General features: G+C 43.8%; 1 protein-coding gene and 1 pseudogene across 1 annotated transcript in view; both read right to left on the bottom strand.

Annotated features, from left to right (window-relative positions):
* The window catches only part of LOC124556703 (catenin delta-2), a 506,669-nt gene that overhangs the window by 426,198 nt on the left and 66,739 nt on the right, over positions 1-13,732 (bottom strand). The gene's annotated exons all lie outside the window — the stretch shown is intronic.
* On the bottom strand, positions 7,333-7,450 carry LOC124557398 (annotated as a pseudogene).

The raw sequence follows: 13,732 nt of genomic DNA on the forward strand, positions 1-13,732 counted from the left end.
GAAAATATGTTGCGACAGGAAACCATTGCAGCACATTTTCTGCAGCGCCAGTATCTCAATATTAATGCAAAGTATTCGTTCTCTTCCGTAGTGTTTATTCCGTGTAGTACAGCGTCTGCTTTTTCAAGATTTGGTGAATTTGGTTCCATTATTTAACTTTGTGGCCTGATGCCCTTCATGGCACCACAGTTCCACAGTTACCTACTTAAATGCAGGGGAAAATGCGTGAGCCATCTGACTGAATAGTCGTCTCGCGTCGTATTCTCGTATTGTAACTGTTCGTGTCTCGTGTTCTCAGGGGCGGAATTTGGGGACGAGCACAGCATACGCGTAGACGAACGTGGGAAACCGCCTAAAAACCGCATTCAGGCTGGTCAGTACCAACTCACGGTCGATAATCCACCGTGAAGGTTCGATACGGGTCTAGTTTACCTCCATGTCTCACAGGGACTTGCGTTGCATGTTACGCTATACGTGCAGGTCAATACTAACGCGATGTCCAGTGACCATAAAACAACGTTCCAGTTATAAATTTTAACAGTATCATCTGTAAGCGTTGTAGGTTGTTAGTTCAAGGTCGCAGTTAAAGTATAACTGCCGGCCGGAGTGGCCGAGCGGTTCTAGGCGCCACAGTCTGGCACCGCGCGACCGCTACGGTCGCAGGTTCGAATCCTGCCTCGGGCAGGGATGTGAGTGATGTCCTTAGGTTAGTTAGGTTTAAGTAGTTCTAAGTTCTAGGGGACTGATGACCTCAGAAGTTAAGTCCCATAGTGCTCAGAGCCATTTGAACCACTTGATTTTTAAAGTATAACTCAAACAGTTTTAGATAAGCGCATGTGCGAGTACCGCTTTGTTGTTTTCCCGCTTGCGCGACTCCTGAGCGTAAAACGTTTTGTGTTCTGCAATTTGCTAAGAGTGAATCCGTAATTTCAGTTCAACGTGCATTTAGGTTAAAGCTTAATTGCGAGCCCCCATGCGGCAAAAACATCCGCCAATGATATATTCAGTTCGAAACGATCGGATGTGTGTGTAAAGGGAAAAGCACAGAACAACCATAAGTGTCTGAAGATGATGATGACCATGTCAGAGCATTTTACCTTCGTAATTCCCAGAAGTCCATTCAGAAAGCAGGTCCTGAACTTCAGTTGCCAAAGACGACAGTGTGGTAGGTTTTAAGAAAACGCATACACATGTATCCTCACCGGTTACAGTTGATACATACTTTAAAGCCAGATGACTGTCATGTACGTTATAACTTTGCAAGTGAAGTTTTGCGGTGAGAAGATGACTTTCTTGATCGTCCAGTATTGCGTGATGAGGCAAATTTTCATGTAAGTGGGAAGGTAAATGCCAATAATGTTAGTATCTGGGAATCAGAACATAATCATGAACCTGTACAGTATCAAAGAGATTCCTCAAAATTAAACGTTTCCTGCCCAGCGTCTCGATGCCAAGTGTACGGACCACTCTCTCTTTTTTTTTTTCTTTTTTCCACCGAAGCTACCCTAACAAGTGTGGCTTATGCGGATATGTCGCGAAAATGGTTCTTTTCTCAATTTAAAGGCGAACCGGAAAACTTTATTTGGCAACAAAATGGCGCCTCTCCCCACTGGTATCTCTCCGCACGAGATTGGTTGAATGTCAAAGTCCCTGACTGTTGGATTGGTCGTTATGGTCAATAGGGCAGAGCTCTTTTCCGCTGGCCTAAACGTTTGCATGACCTCATGCCATGCGATTTTTTTTTCTTTGGGGCTTTACAAAAGATCGTGTCTGCGCTCTGCCACTGCCTAATGATTTGCTAGTGTTGAGGTACAGAAATGAAGAGGCTATTGCTTCCATTAGCCTGGACTAGTAACCAAAGTGTGGGAAGAATCGTATTTTAAGTTGAATGTGTTCCGTGTAACTAAACGTATACATAATCAACATTTGTGAGAAAAACCAGGTTAGTTTAACTCCAATTTGATGTATGATTCCGGCTGGTCCCGGCGGAGGTTCGAGTCCTCCCTCGGGCATGGGTGTGTGTGTTTGTCTTTAGGATAATTTAGGTTAAGTAATGTGTAAGCTTAGGGACTGATGACCTTAGCAGTTAAGTCCCATAAGATTTCACACACATTTGAACTTTTGAACTTTGATGTATGATTCGTTGTAAATAGTCTAAACAGAATGAGACATCCTTTTATGGATACCTTGTTGTTAAGGCAGCAGAGAGTTGGGGACCAAAATAATTACTCGTGGATCGATTTGCTGAGTATACAATGAATTAATGTCAAATTTGTTTATAAAATTACGCTATAGTGACGTCAAGTATAAGTAGCATACTTAGTACAACGTAACGACTTCAAGTTAATATAAGAATGATTAACAGGATAAAGCTACTAAAGATTAATTTCTGCAGCAAAATCTTATCAAAATGCAGTTTCCAATCTTTAACTCAAAAAATAGTTTCCGATAGTCAAAGACAACAAAATGTCAAGACAAGAATCTTTAAAAACAACAAATCGAAAATTATTACTTTTATAAAACCATAATACAGAATTCTGTAATGAATACAAAATGGTGCTTCCCTTCTGTTGTAGAACGCAAAAATCGCTGGCACTCTCCTGTCCAGTAATTCAGCACCGCAAAACGTGTATATGGCGTGTTTTCCTTTTACAGAAGCAACATTACGTGGAGTTCATCGGCACAGTCCGTAGCCTCCTCTACATAGGACTTAGACATTGTTTCATTACATTGCAACAGGTGTGGAGGGCACATGTGGGTTTTTTAGGTTAGAGAATTCCCTCCCTAGGCCCGACAAGACGTCTCCTGAGACGCGGCAGGGACAGAAAGTTGGCTGAAACCAGATGTAAACAGTAATGAAATCCTAAACTCAGATTGGAATGTATACCGCAGAAACAGGCTGGACAGTGAAAGGGGAGGCGTGTTTATTGCGATAAGAAGTGCAATAGTATCGAAGGAAATTGACGGAGATCCGAAATGTGAAATAATAGGCCCCCTGGCTCAGCAGCTGTTGTGGCTCAGCAGCTGAAGGATAATTTGGAAAATATTTCGAGTAGATTTCCCCACCATGTTATTGTTCTGGGTGGAAATTTTAATTTGCCGGATATAAACTGGGAGACTCAAACGTTCATAACGAGTGGCAGGGATAAAGAATCCAGTGAAATTTTTTAAAGTGCTTTGTCTGAAAACTACCTTGAGCAGTTAAACAGAGAACCGACTCGTGGCGATAACATATTAGACCTTCTGGTGACAAACAGACCCGAACTATTTGAAACAGTTAAAGCAGAACAGGGAATCAACGATCATAAAACGGTTACTGCATCGATGATTTCAGCCGTAAATAGAAATATTAAAAAAGGTAGGAAGATTGTTCTGTTTAGCAGAAGTGACAAAAAGCAGATTTCAGAGTACTTGATGGCTCAGCACAAAAGTTTTGTCTCAAGTACAGATAGTGTTGAGGATCAGTGGACAAAGTTCAAAACCATCGTACAATATGCGTTAGATGAGCATGTGCCAAGCAAGATGGAAGGGAGCCACCGTGGTACAACAACCGAGTTAGAAAACTGCTGTGGAAGCAAAGGGAACTTCACAGCAAACATAAACATAGCCAAAGCCTTGCAGACAAACAAAAATTATGCGAAGCGAAATGTAGTTTGAGGAGGGCTATGCGAGGGACGTTCAATGAATTCGAAAGTAAAGTTATATGTACTGACTTGGCAGAAACTCCTAAGAAATTTTGGTCTTATGTCAAAGCAGTAGGTGGATCAAAACAAAATGTACTGCAACAGAGGATGACAGACTAAGGGCCGAAATACTAAATGTCTTTTTCCAAAGCTGTTTCACAGAGGAAGACTGCACTGTAGTTTCTTCTCTAGATTGTCTCACAGATGACAAAATGGTAGCTATCGAAATAGACGACAGAGGGATAGAGAAACAATTAAAATCGTTCAAAAGAGCAAAGGCCTCTGGACCTGATGGGATACCAGTTCGATTTTACACAGAGTACGCGAAGGAACTTGCCCCCCTTCTAGCAGCGGTGTACCGTAGGTCTCTAGAAGAGCGTAGCGTTCCAAAGGATTGGAAAAGGGCACAGGTCATCCCCGTTTTCAAGAAGGGACGTCAAACAGATGTGCAGAACTATAGACCTATATCTCTAACGTCGATCAGTTGTAGAAATTTGGAACACGTATTATGTTCGAGTATAATGACTTTTCTGGAGACTAGAAATCTACTCTGTAGGAATCAGCATGGGTTTCGAAAAAGACGGTCATATGAAACCCAGCTCGCGCTATCCGTCCACGAGACTCAGAGGGCCATAGACACGGGTTCCCAGGTAGATGCCGTGTTTCTTGACTTCCGCAAGGCGTTCGATACAGTTCCCCACAGTCGTTTAATGAACGAAGTAAGAGCATATGGACTATCAGACCAATTGTGTGATTGGATTGAAGAGTTCCTAGATAACAGAACGCAGCATGTCATTCTCAATGGAGAGAAGTCTTCCGAAGTAAGAGTGATTTCAGGCGTGCCGCAGGGGAGTGTCGTAGGACCGTTGCTCTGCACAATATACATAAATGACCTTGTGGATGACATCGGAAGTTCACTGAGGCTTTTTGCGGATGATGCTGTGGTATATCGAGAGGTTGTAACAATGGAAAATTGTACTGAAATGCAGGAGGATCTGCAGCGAGTTGACGCATGGTGCAGGGAATGGCAATTGAATCTCAATGTAGACAAGTGTAATGTGCTGCGAATACATAGAAAGAAAGATCCCTTATCATTTAGTTACAATATAGCAGGTCAGCAACTGGAAGCAGTTAATTCCATAAATTATCTGGGAGTACGCATTAGGAGAAATTTAAGATGGAATGATCATGTAAAGTTGATCGTCGGTAAGACAGATGCCAGACTGAGATTCATTGAAAGAATCCTAAGGAAATGCAATCCGAAAACAAAGGAAGTAAGTTACAGTACACTTGTTCGCCCACTGCTTGAATACTGCTCAGCACTGTGGGATCCGTAGCAGATAGGGTTGATAGAAGAGATAGAGAAGATCCAACGGAGAGCAGCGCGCTTCGTTACAGGATCATTTAGTAATCGCGAAAGCGTTACTGAGATGATAGATAATTTCCAGTGGAAGACTCTGCAGGAGATGCTCAGTAGCGCGGTACGGGCTTTTGTTGAAGTTTCGAGAACATACCTTCACCGAGGAGTCAAGCAGTACATTGCTCCCTCCTACGTACATCTCGCGAAGAGACCATGAGGATAAAATCAGAGAGATTAGAGCCCACACAGAGGCATACCGACAGTCCTTCTTTCCACGAACAGTACGAGACTGGAATAGAAGGGAGAACCGATAGAGGTACTCAAAGTACCCTCCGCCACACACCGTCAGGTGCCTTGCGGAGTATGGATGTAGATGTAGATGTATGTGATACACACTGGAAACTACAACATTAAAAAAAAAGGTTCCAATGGCTCTGAGCACTATGGGCCTTAACATCTCAGGTCATCAGTCCCCTAGAACTTAGAACTACTTAAACCTCACTAACCTAAGGACATCACAGACACCCATGCCCGAGGCAGGATTCGAACCTAAGATCGTAGCAGTCACGCGGTTCCGGACTGCTGTAACATTTCATCAGCTTAACAGATAATATGCAAGTATCCGTAATGAGGTCAGCAGCGTCAGACTGCTACCAATAGTATTAGAGGTACAACAGTCTACTACTTTGCTGCCTTGTAAGAATGTCTTTTGTATTCATTTTAAGACACCATTGACCTTGGAAAGGACTGATCACTATTAAATTGAGCAGCTTGTCTCCGAATCACAAATGTGCGTTGCACGAGAGATAGACCGTGACAATAGCAGTGAACAGTTCCAAGAGTCTTCTTTACTAAACTCTCGGCAGGGGCACAGTACAATCATACTTTAACTAAAATGTCGGCTTCGTACGTGCTTACATCGTCACAAAATGCAGCTAACCCGTTTTCCGATCAAGCATTGATACTTCTACAATAAGACGGTTTGCGCAGGGCTCCGAGTACTCCACTTATTCCCGACAAATTCCCTCAGCCCACCAGCCACGCCATGCCCACCACGCCTGCGGTTTGCCACACTCGTCTCGCCGCCGACCACCACACCAGAGAGCCGCCCGGAGCTTGCTAAACCCCAAAGATAGGTCATTGCCCCTTGATGTGACTATCGATAAGTACCGATATGGCACACTGTATAACACATGTTAAAAGGCAATATTGTTTTATTTATTTGTTTTGATCGTAAGAATCCTCCCTCTCCTTCCACCCAACGTTTGCTACACAAACAGATCAAAAAACGTTTACTATACCCATAATCAAAATATCCACGGGTGTACTGCCGGTCTACAGTGTCCAACGGGCACTGTTGGACACTGTAGACCGGCAGTACACCCGTGGATATTTTGATTATCAAATACGCCGGGAGAAACTCAAGAATCACGTTTACTATACCGGTTGAGGGCCTATAGACCGCGTCTTTAAACACGCTGGTAGGTACAAATACCCCAGAAAAATTACTCGAATTAGAAACAATTTTAACAGAAGTCAAATGCACCTCCAAAAATGCTAACTGAAAGACTGTTATACTGTTAAGATTATAAACAGCACTAAAAGAACTGAAATATCCATGCAACCCACTCCATAATGGCCGTGTGTTGTATATAAAAATCCAACGGTCTAAGGCGCTACAGTCATGGGCTGCGCGGCTGATCCCGGCCGAGGTTCGGGTCCTCCCTCGGTTATGGGTGTGTGTGTTTGTCCTTAGGATAATTTAGGTTAAGTAGTGTGTGAGCTTAGGGACTGATGACCTTAGCAGTTAAGTCCCATAAGATTTCACACACATTTGAACATTTTTAAAAATCCAAGCGTCCGCCTGCTTAGCTGACTGGTAACTTCACCTACAATGCAGCAGCCCAGGTTAGATTCCCATCCGGGTTGGAGCTTTTCTCCGCTCGTGGACTGGATGCTGTGTTGACCTTATCGTCGTTCATTATCACCAACGCGCAAGTCAAAAAATGTGGCGTCAATTAAAATGATACTTGCAACCCGGCGGCCAAACTTACGATCATTTTTCATTTTTTTAAATAATCCAAAAAAAGCACTCCGTCGTCAGGCCACGAGTGGCCTACCAGAACCATCCGACCGCCGTGTCATCCTCGGTGGAGGTTGCGGATAAGGAGGGGCGTGGGGTCAGCACACCACTCTCCCGGTCGTAAGATGGTATTCTTGACCGAAGCTGCTACTATTCGGTCGAGTAGTTCCCAATTGGCACCACGAGGCTGTGTACACCCCGAAAAATGGCAACAGCGCATGGCGGCCTGGATGGTCACCCATCCAAGTGCCGGCCACGCCCCACAGCGCTTAACTTCAGTGATCTCACGGGAACTGGTGAATCCACTGCGGCAAGGCCGTTGCCTTGAAGAATCCAACCAGTCAGAAATTTTTAGATGATGAACAGCGAGTTATAATTACATAGATAAACTACCAGTAAAAATGACGAATAAGTTGGCAAAAGATGCTGTTACTAATTGTGACAAAGAGTAGGGGAACTTCCACTACATAGATTCCGTAATCAACCGGAATAAAATAATAAATGGATCCTTCTGCCGACCTCCCAATTCATATAATAAAATTGCTGAAAGGTTCAAAGAAAATGTGACTTTGATTTCAAACACTTATCCGACTCATACAATTATAGTTGGAGGTGACTTTAATTTACCCTGAATATGTTGGCGAAAATTCATGTTTAATTCCGGAGGTACGCAAAACAATCATCCGAAATTGTGCTAAACACATTCTCTGAAAAATATTTCGAGCAGTTAGTTAATGAGCCCACGCGAATAGTAAACAGTTGGGAAAACACACTTGACTTAACAACAAGTAATCCTGAGTTCATAGCGAGTACCAAAACGGATACAGGGATTAATGAACACAGGGTTGTCGTAGCGAGATTGAATATTTTAAGCACCAAAACCTCCAAAAATTAACGAAAAATATACGTATTTATAAATCAGATAAAAATTCATTCCTTCCCTATGGACAGCATGTCAGATCAAGCATGAAAACAGCAATAAGGTGTACTGAACTGTGAAAAAAGAAGCAAAATAGAAACAGCGAGCGGTCCAAGCTCAGCATGTGTAACATCGAGTGGATTGCAAGAATCACGGCGTCGTGTTAGTGTGGTCACGGTGTTGGACTGCAAAGCGGGAGATCCCTGTCCAAATCTTCCTCGTGCCCCATTTTTTTTCCACAAAATTATGAACTTTTCGTCAGGACATTGAAGTGTCTATTCTCCTTATATAGTCTTTAGGCAGTTGTCATACTAAACATTGGACACAGATTATGAGTCCTGTGGTAAGAATATGTTACCGTCGCAAGTAAATGTGATGAATAATGAGAGCAGGCGTTATGCCGCAAAGACCTATTATAGAAATAAAAACAACAAATAAACGGGTGTGGCCGGCCGTAGTGGCCGTGCGGTTCTAGGCGCTACAGTCTGGAACCGAGCGACCGCTACGGTCGCAGGTTCGAATCCTGCCTCGGGCATGGATGTGTGTGATGTCCTTAGGTTAGTTAGGTTTAATTAGTTCTAAGTTCTAGGCGACTGATGACCTCAGAAGTTAAGTCGCATAGTGCTCAGGCCCATTTGAAACGGGTGTGAACTATGTTACGAAAAAGGAATTCAAGAATCTAAACTTCCAAAACGGAACACAAGAGCCATAACATGTGATTCTTGTGTAGAACAAATAGGAGGTACGTACATCTGGACGTCCCCTCCTTACACCTCGTTGTTACAAACGGACGTTACACTGCGACACAGACACAAATTTGAATATAGCGAACAAACACGTCAATGACCGGGCGGACAGTTCATAATTTTGTTACAAACGGACGTTACACTGCGACACAGACACAAATTTGAATATAGCGAACAAACACGTCAATGACCGGGCGGACAGTTCATAATTTTGTGAAAAAAATATGGTGCGCGAGGGAGATTTGATCACGGCTCTCCCCCTTCGCAGGCCAACACCGTGACAATATAACTACGACGGCGTGATTCTTGCAAATCGCTCAGTGTTGCACATTTTGAGCTTGAACCGTTTAGTGTTTCGATTTTGCTACCTTTTTTACAGTTCAGTACACATCCTTCCTTGTTTTATGCTTGATCTGCGTTCAGTTTTTGACTGGGTATCCACTGTGCCATGTTATCACTAATTCTGAAGGGTGTGTGATGGGTTTTTTTCCTGGTGAGCAGTGTAGATATATATGTAAACACACTACATGACAGAAACAAGGATAAAGAAACGGTAGAACAAAATCTTTTATGGTATGGAAACGGATGGGAAAGGTGAAGACACATACCAAATGAAACAGGCAGTGTCATAGAGGGACTGTTAAACTCCACTGCGCTTTATGAGGTAGCCTCGAAGTACAGAGCAAAGCTTCGAGTTTAGCCTTCCGTCGATGTCGATCTCATTAGAGACGGCGGAGAAACTACTCAGACAGCGAAAGGGAAGGGCATTAGCTGAGGCCAATTCAGAGGAACAACCCCGTTACTAGCCGGCGTGATTCAGTGCAAACACACAAATCCTAAATGTGGATCGCTGATCTTGAGTCTAGAGTCTTAAACAATCTTCGGTTCGAAGTTCAACTGCGTAGGAAGGGGTCTTATTAGTAGAACAAATGTCGACAAAGTCAATCCATTCAAAAGAAGTTCCTTAAGTCGATAATAACAATAGTTAAGCACCTATAATCTGTTTCCAAGGACAAATTATACATAGCTTACCAGCAAACAGTGTGCAAAACAGAAAACCACAAAATCGTCACATACAATATTCGGAGTGTTGATGTAGTCCAACCTAAACTATGGCATAAACAAAACGTACGAAGAAACTTTTTAAAATCGGAGTTAGATTAAAACATCTTGGCGAATGTGTAATGATGAGAGTTGAAAGATCTACCACAATACTGACACAAAACTTCAAATAATAATATTTGATTTAGAATTCCACACAATAGCAGAAGAATGAATGTCCCAGATACGAGAGAGTTAAAATTTCATGAGGCTTTTCATAATCGTTCTCTCAAGGGTGTAATTAAATAAGGTGATATGGGAACGAAACACGGTCCTAAATATGACAATGAGGCAGATGATCTATAATTCCAAAAAAGAAAAACATGATGGAAGGTATTAAAGAAGGAATAAAAATAATTTTCTAAATGATTTTTTCACGTTACGCTTTGCTAGCTTATATTGAGCGACCACTTTTAGCCCGGTCAACCATTAAAGACTAATACATAAAAGACCCTGACCATATCACCGTGAACGAACACCATTTGATACTGCGGTGAGGACAGTTATTTCAGGACGAAAACGCCTCGGTTATGGGCTGGCCTACTCAGAATCTCGGTTTACATGGAGTATTTATGTGGGTTATTTCTCCACAGACCGCAAAGGCTCACATCAATACTGACACCGAACGAGATAGCGAAATGGTTGACAGGGTACTCGTATTTGGAGGTTAGCGGACGTCAAAATTTTGATCAGCCTTTCTGATCTAGAGTTTTGTCTAGTTTCCGTAAATCACTTCAGGCGAATTCTAGAATGGTCCTTTAAAGAGCCTAGGCCACTTCCCTTCTCTGTGTCTTTTCAAATGAGCTAGGTTTTTTTGTCAGTATTCACATCGACGGGACGCTGCACTATAATCTTCCTTTCTGGGGATGACAGCTACGGCAAGTTGAAAACGAGAGGCAGTGAGAAATATATACGTGTACGTATGATAAACCTCTTGCGTCAAAACCATTTCTCTCCTTCACACCTCCTCTGTGTTACCACGGATGACGTGTCACTGATCTCATTTGTACTAAGATTGCAGTACACGCGAGGTGCCCATTTGCTTCCACTGTCCAGAGTGGAATGCATAAGTTCTAATAAAAGTTCACCAACCTGCAATATTCTACAGTTGTTGTTCCCCGCGCAGAAATCAGCACGTAGGTCGTGAATCCGTAATCTTGAGGCTGTTAGGAGGTCTTAGCGAGGAACTGTTATTTTAGAAGTAATTAAATTTCCAATCAGTTTACGGGTTGCCACTCGCTTTTTATTAGCAGAACACGAGAAACTGCACAATTAATTACCACTTTAGAGTCACAAATGTTTTCTATTTCTCAAAAAATGAATGAACTGCTTATTTCCGTAATTAGTATCACACAGTTTTCAACTATATGTCCAAATAACCCTACATCGCTAATAAAGACTTAACTAACATTGACCGAGGCAGACAACATGTCTGTCCTCCGACATTGCCAAACCAGCTCTATTCACAAACTAGTCATTGCAAATTAAGTCTTAACTGACACCGCAGCGGACAACATGTCCGTCCTCCGAGACTGCCAAAGTAGCTCTGATTTTACAACCGAACCACTTCGTCCGCCATCCAAGTTAGGCTCGATTCGATGATCACCGAAGTGCTTCTTCGTGTGCCTTTTCGTTTTGCAGCTGTCCGTTATTCTGCTGGATATTAATACTTGTGAAATAATGGAATGATTGCACGCTATTGAGAGATGAATTAAATATGAAATGCAAGTAAATACGCTGTTTAGTTTGTGTAATAGTAATAATAGAAGATCGTCCTTTTGGCGCGCAACTTCCGAATGCGACAGCCAATCGCGGAGAAGGGCCACAATTCAGGCGGCCTTTCTCTCAATACCCGTATCGTACAAGCCATCTGTCATCGGTACCTCACACCACATTACATAATCTTGCCACAGCTGCCTTCTCAACTGCTCTAAAAAGAGCTTCTTGTAGCCGTTTGGCTGCAAAGCCAGAAATATTACGCTGCCTCAAATACAGTTCTTGTTGCACTGGCTAGGGTACTGTGCCGTGCCGTTGGATAAACGCGATTCGTGTCGAGGTCCCCGACAGTAGCACACGTACCGTACGAACATCGGAATTGCTCGGTTAGGCCCCGGAAGGGCAGCCGGGCTTGAGCTGGCGCGATGCAATCGCCGTGGCGTGCGGTGCCAGGCGGCGCGCCTTGTTTTATTGGCGGCTCGGCGCGCACGCCACACGCCACGTTCCTAATGGCGCCGCGTCGACACGGCCACGCCTCCTCACCACTACACTACCTCTACCACCCCGGAACGGTTCACCGGGACGAGACGGACAGTCTTGCATTTCAGTGTCAATTCGGACCTCATGGGATCAATATCAAGCTACAAAGCTACAAGGGGGGCGTTCAGTAAGTAATGCAGTACTTTTTTTCCTCGGCCAATTTCGGTTGAAAAACTGCACAATTTTTGTGTGAGATATCGTTGAATATTTTCGCATCAGCTCCTATAGTTTCGTGAGGTTCCCATAGGTGGCGGCGCAATGCGTAGCCTTCAAAATGACGTCAGTAACGGAGGTGCGTCCCCAGCAGAGAGCTGTCATTGAGTTTCTTTTTGAGGAATACCAGAACATCACAGATATTCATAGGCGCTTGCAGAACGTCTACGGAGACCTGGCAGAGAACAAAGTAAGGTGAGCCGCTAGGCGAGGCGTCTGTCATCGTCGCAACAAGGTTGTGCAAACCAGTCTGATCTCCCGCGTGCCGGCCGTAGCTGTGACTCCTGGAACATGTGGACACTCTCATTCGAGGTGACTGACGGATCACAACCAAACACCTCGCTTCGCAGCTTCTCCTTCTCCATGAGGACGCAAGATCTTACAGAAGTCTGTGCACCAGAGAGTAGCTCACAAAACCTCATTGCACTTTTCTTGCGCACACATGGCCTAGATCTCTCACCTTCCGACTTGCATGTGTCTGACCCAATGCAGGATGTACCCCATGGGAAGCAGACGAAGATGATGCAGCAAGACGTTGGCTTCGACGTCGACCAGCCGAGTGGTACTATGCGGGCATACAGGATCTCCCAGTAACGTTGCGTAAGACAGTCGCATTGAACAAGATTATATTGAAAAATAAGGTTTTGTAGTCAAAAGAGTGGAGAATAATATAGTGTATTGCAATCCTGAATAAAACCAACATGCTTTCAGAAAAAAAGTTTGTTTCGTTACTTACTGAACGATCCTCGTACATCTACGTGTACGGCCTGACAGAGAAAAAGTAAAGCAGCCGGGGGAGGGGGGGGGGGAGGAGGAAACGAAATGAAACTTCACGGTTTGAAAGGGTATGTTATGTTATATAATTGATTACAAAATCGAATCGAATTTACAAAGAAATGACTCCGAGCACTATGGGACTCAACTTCAGAGGTCATCAGTCCCCCAGAACTTGAAACTGCTTAAACCTAACTAACCTAAGGACATCACACACATCCATGCCCGAGGCAGGATTCGAACCTGCGACCGTAGCGGTCTCGCGGTTCCAGACTGTAGCGCCTAGAACCGCACGGCCACTCCGGCCGGCAATTTACAAAGAACATGGCAGTATGAGCACATCCATCACTATGACGCTGCAACTCTTGTGGCCTGGATGCATGCACTAATTCGATTGTAACCTCTCCAGCAGCAGGGTGGCACACAACTGTTGTAACTCGTCCTGGATAATGGCACTGGGAAGAGTTGACGTTTGAGCTGGTACTACACATCTTCTATTGCGGATTGATATGGGGGTATTGCTGGACACGGAAATACCTCAATATCATACAGACAGTTCATAGAGACATGTACCATGTATGGACGAGCATTGCCCTA

Source organism: Schistocerca americana, chromosome X, assembly GCF_021461395.2.
Source record: "Schistocerca americana isolate TAMUIC-IGC-003095 chromosome X, iqSchAmer2.1, whole genome shotgun sequence".
Lineage (NCBI taxonomy): Eukaryota > Metazoa > Arthropoda > Insecta > Orthoptera > Acrididae > Schistocerca > Schistocerca americana.